General features: G+C 38.4%; 1 pseudogene; it reads right to left on the reverse strand.

Moving 5' to 3' along the window:
* Positions 1 to 1447: 1447 nt before the first annotated feature.
* Positions 1448 to 2985, reverse strand: LOC132672742 (dead end protein homolog 1 pseudogene; annotated as a pseudogene).
* Between the last annotated feature and the right edge of the window lie 8472 nt (positions 2986 to 11457).

Consider the following 11457-nt stretch of genomic DNA (forward strand, 5'->3'; position numbering starts at 1 on the left):
TGAAAGCTTTTCCTCTAAGGTTGGGAATAAGACAAAGATGTCCACTCTCATCATTTTTATTCAACATAATACTGTAAATACTAGCCACAGCAATCAGACAAGAAAAAGAAATAAAAGGCTACTGAATTGGTAAGGAAGAAATAAAACTTTCACTATTTGCAGAGGACATGATACTATACATTGAAAATCCTAAAGACTCCACAAAAAACTACTAGAAGTAAATGTTATATATTAAGTTCATTGATAGTACTTGATAAAAAGACAAAAGAGGAAACACTGAATAAATAGAAAGATATATGATATCTGGAGGTAGGATTTACTATTATAAAAATATCAATTCTCAACTTAATCTGTGATTTCAAGTTATCCTTAATTAACATCCCACTAACAATGCATTTTTTCCTTTATTTAGAATTAATGTTTTTATGTTGATATGATTTTAAACTTGTAGAAGAATTTACAAGTATTCCCATTTACTTTTCGGTCAGCTGCCTCTTAATATTTACATAGTTAGAATATTTATCGGAAGAAATTAACCTTGGTAAATACTATTAAATTAAATATAAAACTTCTTAGATTTCACTGATTTTTTTTTCACAAATATTTTTTTCCCTCTTCCAGGGTTCAATATAGGATACTACACTGAATTTAATTATCATTTCTCTTAATCTCCTCTCGCCTATCAAAGACCTTCAGTCTTTCCTTTTATTTCATGGCCTTGACACTTTGAAGAGTCAGTTATTTTGTAGACTTTCTCCCCAGTTTGGGTCTAATTGAAATTTTTTTGTGGTTCTGCATTACTGGGAAGGATACCACAGAGGTTATATGCCTTTTTCAGTGCATATGTCAGGGGTACATGAGATTGATATCTATCACTGGTGACATTGACCTTGATCATTTTATTAATTGGTATCTACCAGGATTCTGCACTCTAATTATTTACCCCTTTGTAATTAAAAATTTATAGAGTGCCATGTTTGAGTATTGTTTCTTAAGCTTTACAGTATCCACCAAAAACATTGTTTTCCAAAATTAATCATGTCTTTAAAGTTACTTTATTATGATCATGTTATTCATTTTTTCTTCCTCAAGACACTTAGTTTGTCTCTACTTAAACTTTCATCTATTAATTTGAAATCCTTTGGTGTATCTTGCCTACAGTAACTATTACCATGGTATTCTCACAGTGATTTTCAGTTGCCTCCTTACATTTGTCAATTGGTATTCTTCCATAAGGAAGAGTTGTCATTTTATTTATTTATTTATTTATTTTAATTTATATCAGTGTATTATGGGCTAATGAATATTGTATTATTTGAGCTATAATACAATATTATAATTATTTTTTTGATCAAGATGTTCCACCATTGACTACTACTAGAAGCTTTCAGGTTGGCTCTATGGACTTTTGATATGTTACTTTTTTTTTTTTTTTTTTTTTTACACCAACCAGGGGTTTAATATAAATACAACCAGCATAGAAAAACCCAACATCACACATACACCAGAATGTAAAGTACTGGGGACAGAAAGCAGATTTCTGAACCTTTGGCTCAGCCAGCCCCCAAATAAAATCAACAAAAATGACAAATCAACAAAATAAGAAGTGAGATTCATATTAAGCTGTGGCAGGAGGAGGAAGGTTTGTGTATGTATCACACAGAACGACCAAGGAATAGCAAAGGGCCAAGGTTAGTCCCTGGGCTGGGAGGGGCATGGCAAGGTCCCTCACCACAACTTAGCCAAACCAGAGCTGTCCCAGGTGTACTGGGGCCCTGCCCCAAAGGGGAGGCTGTGTCAGAGGTAGGGCAGAGCCCATGTTCCTCCCTCTTTAAAATCCGATGGTGGCTGCCCAGGCCTGCTGGGCTGGGGACTGACGCAGGCTCTGTCAACTCGTTTGGGCTGCCTGTGAAGAGGACATGGTCACTGCTTAACCACGGTACCTGCCTCAGCCCCACCAGTCGGTATAAGACTGGCTCTAGAGGCACTCAGTGCCTCTAGCAATCTTGCAGACACAGCACCCTTAGCCATCTCATGCCCATTCTGCACATCTGGGGCCAGCACAACCCAGATGAGGCCACTGAAGGGCACTGGATGCCCAGGGATCACCACCTGGTACCAGAAGTGGTGCCAGCCAGCAGGGCCCATGCCCAAACACTTGGTGAGGAACACAGGGCTGCCCAGCTTCATCCGCTGGCACAACAGCTGCAGGGCACCCCGAGCCCCTTGGGACTCTAGCTTGTCCCTGGCCAGGGCCAACCGACTGCCCTCTGGCTGTAGGCACTGCAGGGAGGGGCCCACCAGCTGCTGGCGGAGTCGCTGCTTCAGATCTGGCTTGAGCCACTCCACGGCCACCTGCTCTCCAGAGAGGCGTGACTGCCCTTCCCCTAGGCCTTTTTTGGCCATGGCGGCGGCGCGGTGCGAGTTGAACTTCAGCAGCACAATTTGCGCGGGCGCGGGCCCAGGGCTGGGCATCAGCAGCGCCTCCTGCAGGCCGGAACCCAGGGACTGCAGCGCGAGCAGCAACGCGCGGCGACTCAGCCCCGGAGGCAGCCCGTCCACACTCAGCTCGCACTTCTCAGTACTGTGGCACACGAGCAGCGGGCAGGAGGGCCGCAGCGGGTGGTTGTGCAGTGTGGCGATGGCGGCCTGGGCGCCGCGCCGCGAACTGTAGCGGGCGTAGGCGAACCCACGATTTAGGCCGCTGAAAGTCATCATCAGGCGGAACTCGTAGAGCCGGCCTACGCGCTGGAACAGTGGGATCAGCTGGTGCTCGTACACGTCTTGGGGCAGCCGCCCGATAAACACCTCTGAGCCGGCCGGAGGCGGGCTGCCCACCCAGCCTGGGGGTGGCCCGCCATGCTTCCTCTGCCAGTTCACCTGCACCAGGTGGATGCCCGTCTCCCTGACCCATGCCTCCAAAGCTGCCTTGTTTTCCGGATTCACCCTCTCACACCACAGCTCACATTCCAGCTTGGACTGCATGGCTATCTCGCCAGCTACTCTGTACTCGCTTTATCTCTCTTTTTTTTTAATGCTTCCTTGCTTCCTGACACCACAAGATGCTTTGGGTTCATCTTGTCTTTTACCTGCCTTGGCTTTGGACTAAATCAGTTCTCCAAAGAGCTCTCTTACTAGAGAATGGTTTTTAGAAACCAAAATCTGAAGTCCAGGTATACTCATTGCTTCTGGAGTGTTACTATTTCTAGTCCTGTCAGTAGGTAGAGTTAGGACACACACACACTTGTGTATACACACTTGTATCTATATTATGTGTACTTTTTAACCACACGTCCATATTGACGCCTTTGCCTCTTACCTAGCACTACGGGGTTCATTATACTTTCTTTCTTTAACTGTAATTACTTACTTTGGCATTTGTTATCTATAATACATTTACTTGTTTGTTCAAGTATGAAAATGAAGTAGAATTAGAATTTCTAACCCATATCTGTGAAAAACAATGTACCAACTCCACTACAGTGTTTGAGTAAAAACTTTTCTTAATCTTTAGCATTGTAGTATCCAAAGTACTATTTTCTAAAATTTCTTAATCATCTTATTTCTTCCCATTCCTTTTAATATGGTCATGTGATTTATTTGCAATTCAGTTATATTCATTCGTCAGAGTTTTTATTCCATCTTTCTCTTCCCCCTAGCCCCACAAAAATTTTGGTTGACTTATTTTTTAAAAGTTTAGATGCAGTGATTTTTACACTTTGTGGTTTGTATTTATCTGACAAACATATACAGTCATGTATTCACACCCACAGTTTCCCCCAAATTTTCTTCTGTTGACAACACCTCTCATCAACCCCCAACCCAGCAACTATGTTTGCCTTCTCCAGAATATCACATAAATGGAATTAGGTACTATGTAGCTTTTTGGGTTTGACTTCTCTAAGTTAGCAAAATATATTTATGATTCATGCATCTCATGTGAAATAATAGTTTGCTATTTTTATTATTAAGTAATATTCTCTTATATGGATATTCTACACATTATTTATTCACCAGTTGAAAGAGATATGGGTTTTTTCCCTCAGTTTTTGGTGCTTATAAAGTTCCTGGAAGTATTTGTATACACGTTTTTTGTGTGAACATGGTTTGTATTTCTCTGTGGTAGATAACTAGGAGTGGCATAGTTGCATATTAATTTCACAAGAAATTGATATATTATTACCAAATTGATTCTAGCATTTTGAATTTCCAGTAACAACTTATGTGCGTTCCAGTTGCTCCATGTTCTTGTCAGCATGGTATGACAAGTTCTTTTTTTGTTTTTGTCTTTTTTTAGACGTTGTAATAAGTATGTAGTATTATCACATTGTGGTATTAATTTGATTACCCTATTTCCTAATGTTGAACATCTCATGAACTTAGTTGTTGCCCACTTATCTTACTGAAATATGTGTTTAGATCTTTTACCCACTTTTCATTAGATTGTCCATTAAAAAAAAAAATTTTAATGTTTATTTTTGAGAGAGAGAGAGAGAGAGAGAGAGACAGAATGTTAGCAGGAGAGGGGCAGAGAGCAAGGAAGGCACAGAATCTGAAGCAGGCTCCAGGCTGAGCTGTCAGCACAGACCCTGACATGGGGCTTGAGCAATGAACTGTGAGATCATGACCTGAGTTGAAGGTGGATGCCTAACCGACTGAAACACCCAGGTGCCTGTGATTGTCCATTTTTTTTTAACTATTATTAAGTGTTGAGGGTTTTTATATATTCTGGGGAAAAGTCCTTTTTTCAAAATTGTGTAATATGCTCCAAGCCTATGGTTTGTCATTTCATTTTCTTAACAGGATCTTTAATTTTAAAGAAAAAAATAATTTTAAACAAGTTCAATTTGTTTCTTTTGTGGATAATTTTGAAGTTATATACAAAACCTCTTTGCCTAACCTAATGTCATGCAGATTTTCCCTGGTGATAATTGTTGATTATTCTTGTTTCTTAGTGGAGATAGAGAAGAAGGGCAGACAATTTCTTGCCTTTTCACATAGCTGCTTTTTCCTATAATACACACACTTCCTAGGGCTTGGTTCAAACTTTTCTGTGAGTACACCCCATGTGATTTATGGAGAGGCAACCTGCACAAGGACATAAGTAATTTCTATGGTCTTTATGGGTTTCTCACTGTTCTGCCAGCCAACACTCACCTTTACCAATTTTTCAAATGTACTAGTTTAACTTTTTTTTTTAACTGTATCTGGTTCCTATCTAAAGTGAGTGAATGCTTGTTCTCCTGTCTCCCTGTAGGCACCATCTCTCTTTAGATGTTTGGAACTATGCATTGGACCTCAGCTCTATGATGGGCTCGAAAAAGTTATAGTTTTGAAGTTAATCTGTCTCTTTTTTGTTGCAAGTGTAGGTGTGATCTTTTACTTTTGTGTCTCATGTGGAAGATGTAATTACCCACAACCATTTTTAAGAAACCAGAATCCCTGATGTCCTATAAATGAAAAATACTAGCCAAAAATATGTTTAAAAAGAATAAGGTAATAGTTTCCTTCAAACATATCAAAAGTTACCTTATTATGTTTTAAATAATATTTACTATATTACATAGCTACCTTAAATAAAACAGTGTGATTTTGGTAGAGAAATAAACACAACAAGATCAATGGAACAGAATTGATTTTTCAGAAACATTATAAATATGATAATTTAATACATAATGAAGAAGATATTTCAAATCACTGAAGACACATTGGTTACTAAAAGATTTAGGGACAATTGGATATCCATTAGAATAATAAATTACAGGGGCGCCTGGGTGGCTGAGTCAGTTGGGCGTCCGACTTCAGCTCAGGTCACGATCTCGCGGTCCGTTGAGTTCCAGCCCCGCGTGGGGCTCTGGGCTGGCTGATGGCTCAGAGCCTGGAGCCTGCTTCCAATTCTGTTTCTCCCTCTCTCTTTGCCCCTCCCCCGTTCATGCTTTGTCTCTCTCTGTCTCAAAAATAAATAAACGTTAAAAAAATTAAAAAAAAAAAGAATAATAAATTACATTTTCTATATCACAACATTCACAATAGATTCCAAATCTACTAAGGATCTAAATATAAGGGAAACTAACAATAAAGGTATTACATGTATGAAATTATGGGAAAATGTTTTTGTAATCTTGGCATGGAAACACTATAAGGAAGACACTACAAAGAAAATGATTGACAATTCTAATCAACTAATATTTAGAAATGTCTGCATAACATAAAATACCATATATAGAGTTTTACAAACAGGTACAGGACAGGAGGAAATATTTTCTTTTATTAACTTTTTCTAATTAGTAAGAAAATTAGTATGAAAACTGCCAATTAGCCAAATAAAATAATTGGCAAAAGATGTAAAATGACAATTTGCAGAACTGAAATGGCCAATAAACAAAGGATAAGATGTTCAACTTCCTAACAATCAGGGGGAAGGGGGAATTAAAATGATAAGATATCAGTTTTCACTGAAAAGAATGGTGATGAACAATTTTTGTTGACCATGAATGGATGTGGAACTTTTATGTACCCTCAATGAGAGAGTATGTTTAAAATGCCTTTTAGGAGGTTAACTGAGCAGTATCTTTCAGACTGTAACATATTTTTCTAAAAGCCTGAGTTCTTCTGGTCACAAGAAACAAATCCTATTTAAACTTGCTTGTGCCATTCAAACAAATTATTGACTCTTTCAACTGAAAATTTCAGTTGAAAGGAATTGGGCAAGGGAACATTGGCTTTATGCAAGCACCCATTTCCTTCTGATTCTCAGCTCGCCCTTCTGTCCTACGTTTGCCTCCGACTATGATACTAAGATGGTGTTATAAGTTGAATTATGTCCTCAAAATGCATATGTTGAAGTCCTCACCCTAAATATCTCAGAATATAACTGTATTTGGAGATAGGGTTTTTAGAGAAGTAATTAACATGAGGTTTCCGAGTGGGCCCTGATGCAGTATGATTGGTACCCTTACAAGAAGCGAAAATTTAGACACAACTCACACAGAAGGAAGACAATGTAAAGACCCAGGGAGAGGATAGCTATCTACAAACCACGAAGAAAGGCCTGAGGCAGGTTCTTCCTATGTAGTCTTCACAGGGAATCAATTTGCTGACACTTGCTCTTGGACGCCTAGGCTTTGGACCACTGAGAAAATAAATTTCTGTTATTTGTGCCACCCAGTTTGTGGTATTTTGTTATAGCAGCGCTAGCAAACTATTACAGATGGCATGGACATCTTCCAGGTCTATGTAATTTCAGTACATGTACAGTAAGAAAGAATAAGCATCTCAGAATTGGTATCAAAATCCTTGAATTTTATTTTTATTAGAACCGTTATAAGACATGTGCCATCCTCTAGGTTAATCATTGTTGTGATCAGAGGTATTAAATGGGTTCATTGCCTTAGCCTGTCCTAAGATCCACTTCTACTGTAGTCTGATGCCCCAGTAGCAAAGAGCTTGAATGGAACATGAGAACTCCTGCAAATGGAGGAGCAAGGAATGGATGCCAGGTAAATGCCTTCTCTGTTTTCCATCCTTCAACTGCTCTTCTCACTAACAAAAGGAAATAGTGGTATATATGTCCAAAAGGCCTGTATGAGCTTTTTTATTAGGCCATTCATTCTTATAATGAAAAAGTCAGATCAACCTCAGTGTCAGCCAGTAGAATGACTGGCTCATCTGTGATGAAACCACAGAATGGATTAGCATACCTTCTATGCAAATGTTAAAAAGAATGGGCTGTATTTACATGGCTTGAAATGGAAAGCTCTGTATGACCAAAATAAAAGATGTGAGTTGTGCATAATATTTATAGAATGATGATAATTACAAAAACAAATTATATTTCTGAATAAACATATAGGTATGTATATAAATTTTTTAAATGTGTAGGATACCTACCTAACTGGCAACAGTGGTTATGTCAGAAGAAGGGTGTAGGGTTAGGAAGAGTAACTATGGGGACTTTGGCTTTGTGGAGGGTTTTCTGGCTATTTATGGGAATACATTCAGGTAATTAGTACTTGTAAGATCAAAAAATAAAGTGCTTAGTATCATATCTTGAATCTAGAGAGCACTTAGTAAATATTAACAGTTATTATTATTATCAAGGATAGGTGAGAACTTCCCAGTCACATTCCTACTGACAAGTATAAATCAGACCAGGGAAAACAGCTTGGCAAGAGGGCCAGGTGACATATATATAATGTGTACATGTGTGTATATAAATGCACAGTATAAGTGTAGAAAGTCCTTCACCAAGCTGGTAACTATGATTACCATTGGGGGGTAATTAATAGGGAGGAGATGAAGACAGATTTCATTTTTATTCTAACTTTTATATTTTTTAGCTGTTCATAAACATGCACCATTTTAGTATTATTTGTAGTAATCAAAATTATTCTTCTGTAATCCCTGGTTTGCTTCTATAATCTATATCTTCATCGATTTAAAAACTAATCCCAGCAAGGGAGAACAATTTGCAAAAGCATTTATTTGAGTCCTGTTTGTGTTCCTATATTCTGGGCAATTGAATGAGAATGAGGATTGTTTGTCAAACCAGGACCAGCTGGGATTCTCTGGCTGACTCCCAGGCGCAACTGTGAAGAAACGGATATTGGGTGCTCTCCCACCTCGTCAGGAGCAGCATTTCTCCTGTCTGCTCTTGGCACCCCCTAGCATCCTGTGCCCTGCTAAGGTGTTAACTGACAACTGACAGATTTTACTAAGAGCCTACTCTTCTCAGTAGTATTTGCATTTTAAAAGTTGACTTAAAAACTTGAAAAAAAAAAAAAAAAAGCAAAATTCAACAACAACAAAAAAACACACAAACTTCTGAGATTTGAGGCATGAAGTTCCTTCACAATAGCAAGTTCATACCACAAATCTCTCATCTTTAAAGCAGATAAACAAATGCTCTCCTGACATCTGAGTTCCCATTAGCTACCATCTTGTGGTGATACATTTTTATGCAAAATTTACTATAGAACAGTTCATTGTGGTCATTCTATAACCACCCACTCAGTACAACTCCAAAATAACGTGGCTTTCACCTTCTTTCCTGAAACTGCTCTCTTTAAGGTGCCATCATTAAGATCTAATTGCCAGTTTGAGGGACTTTTTTTCAATTTAATTCAGTACTCTCTAGGAGAGAGGTGTTAGCATTTGTCACAGTTTTTAATTTGTCTGTTTATCTGTCCCCCCCCCCCCACCTTAATAGGGAGCTTCTTATGTCTGAATCTCTGATCCATTCATCTTTGTATCATTGTTTTCTTTACAACACTTAGCCCATGATAATGCTAAAAATAGATATACCACCTGATACCTGCTGGAAGATTGGATGATTTGGGAAGCCCAGTGCTGATCACAGAGGAGGCATGAATGAAGAAAGTGCAAAAAAACGACAGGTGTGGGAGTTTTAGACTGAGGATATAATTTAAGCAGGTAAATTCTCCTCGCAGCTCTTCCACGATGCTACTGATCCATTCTTCAGGTGGGCTCTGATTATACAAATTAGGAAGACATGTAGGTTCAGCCAGTGCAGGAAGCAAACCTCATTGAGGTTTGACTGCAAGACAGGAGTTTCATTTCCATCATGACATTGGGTAAAATATAGGAATGAGAGAGGAGAAGAGCATTATTCCAAAACAACAGAAAAAAGTAACTTCAGTGTCCAAGGTGTTATTCATACATTACTTTTATCCTATCCCTAACAAAACAGGCCAGGTCTCTTCAATACTGTAAATATACTTAAATATTAAAGCAATAGAATTGAAGATGGCTTTAAGTCACTTTTAATGACCTTCCAAGCAAGTCCTGAGCTCTGTGGAAGAGGTAGGTGCAGGGTTCAGCTTTGAATGTGAGTTTTCAAAATGCTGTAATAAAGACTACCACTTCTGAACATTATTCCACACCACCCCCGCCCCTCCATCTCCTGTAGGTTCCTATTGTTTTAGTCTCTAAGGTGCAGATCATGTTTGGGTTTGTTCTGGGAAGGGATAATGGGTGGCAGGAGGGAGGACTTCTCTATGTCTGCACACAGGTGATAACTATGCTAAGATACACTGACTGTCTTTCTCTGAACACTTCTGAATTTAGAATAATTGTAACTTTAGCCTGTTTTGTGACAGAAATAAAACCATTGTAATAGAAATGTGTCATAAGATCAATGTCTTCTACTTCTAAAAACAAACATCTTTCCTATGCCTCTGTGTTTGTTTTGTCTTTAGAAGTTGAGTCCTTTATCAAACAGTAGGAGACTATTATCTGGTGATAATGTATTTTGATTCTATTGCTGTTCTCTCAAAACTGGTTTTCTCTGGGCCCATCTTTCTGGTATATTTGTTTAATGACATGTTTAAAAATCTTTGTAAGAGATGTATTAAAGTGACAGATATTTTATATTGCCAACATAAACCACAATCTTCAAGGTTGAAGATAAACTCCATCCTGGTCTCAGCTACTATATGCTTTAAAGCTCTTACTGCTTTTCAAATGCTGGCATAGTTGTCAATCATTCTGTATCATGCTTATAGTTTGTGTGAGGAAGCCATTTGTTAAATTGCAGCCTTCTAGACTCAAAGAACATTCACCAAATGCTTTCAGATAAAATGCCACCTTATTCTGTAAATACTGGGAAACTTGCAAGGAGAAGAAATACCTGAGGGAAACAAAAATTATGGGAGAGAGAAGAATCAATACATTTCTCCATTCTCTGTTAAACTTTTGATAACTAAAAATATCACTTAATTCTGTTTTCTATGCATTTTTGTTATTCTAGATAGAACAGCTGCCACACTGGTGGACTCTGTTAGGATTTTCTTCGTATTCTACTGCCCTTTCCCCTCCTTTTGGTAGACCCTACTGTTCTCTCTAGACAGAGGGTTCAGGATGGCAGAGATACTGAATGGTAAGTGAATATTCCTTCCCCCCCAACCCCCTTAACAATACTACCAGTCCCCTGCTCTACATTGCTGGTAGCTGGCCCCATCAGTTCCATAAATTTTCACAATTCTTCTTTGTACTAACACTTCTCATCCTGTTATTTTAGTCAAATATGCAGAAGACTGAGACTGAGCTTACCTCTGAAGTACCAGCTCAAATGTTTATCATTTATTTCCTTTCTTTAACCTACAGAATTGAAGTCCATGGTTGCCAACCAAGAGATAGCACATGTGCACTAAGTAGTGTGTGAAAACTTAGTAACTATTACATCTCAGAATGCATAGTATGTATATTTATATGTCATATGATATAAAACTATTATTTTCAGTGTATGTTTACAGTAGGTAAAGCAATATGTGACAAGTTAATAGCTTCTATGTTCAGAGGTGGGAATTGCAAATCATCTCAGAGGAGAGTTCTCATTATGGGAAGATTTACTTCAGTGATTCTTTTTAGTTAAGCAGTTGTAAAGCAAGAAAGCCCTATTGTTCTGGAGGAATCTTGCAATAGAAGCATTTTTTGGCA

This window comes from Panthera onca, chromosome C1, assembly GCF_046562875.1.
Source record: "Panthera onca isolate mPanOnc1 chromosome C1, mPanOnc1 haplotype 2, whole genome shotgun sequence".
NCBI lineage: Eukaryota > Metazoa > Chordata > Mammalia > Carnivora > Felidae > Panthera > Panthera onca.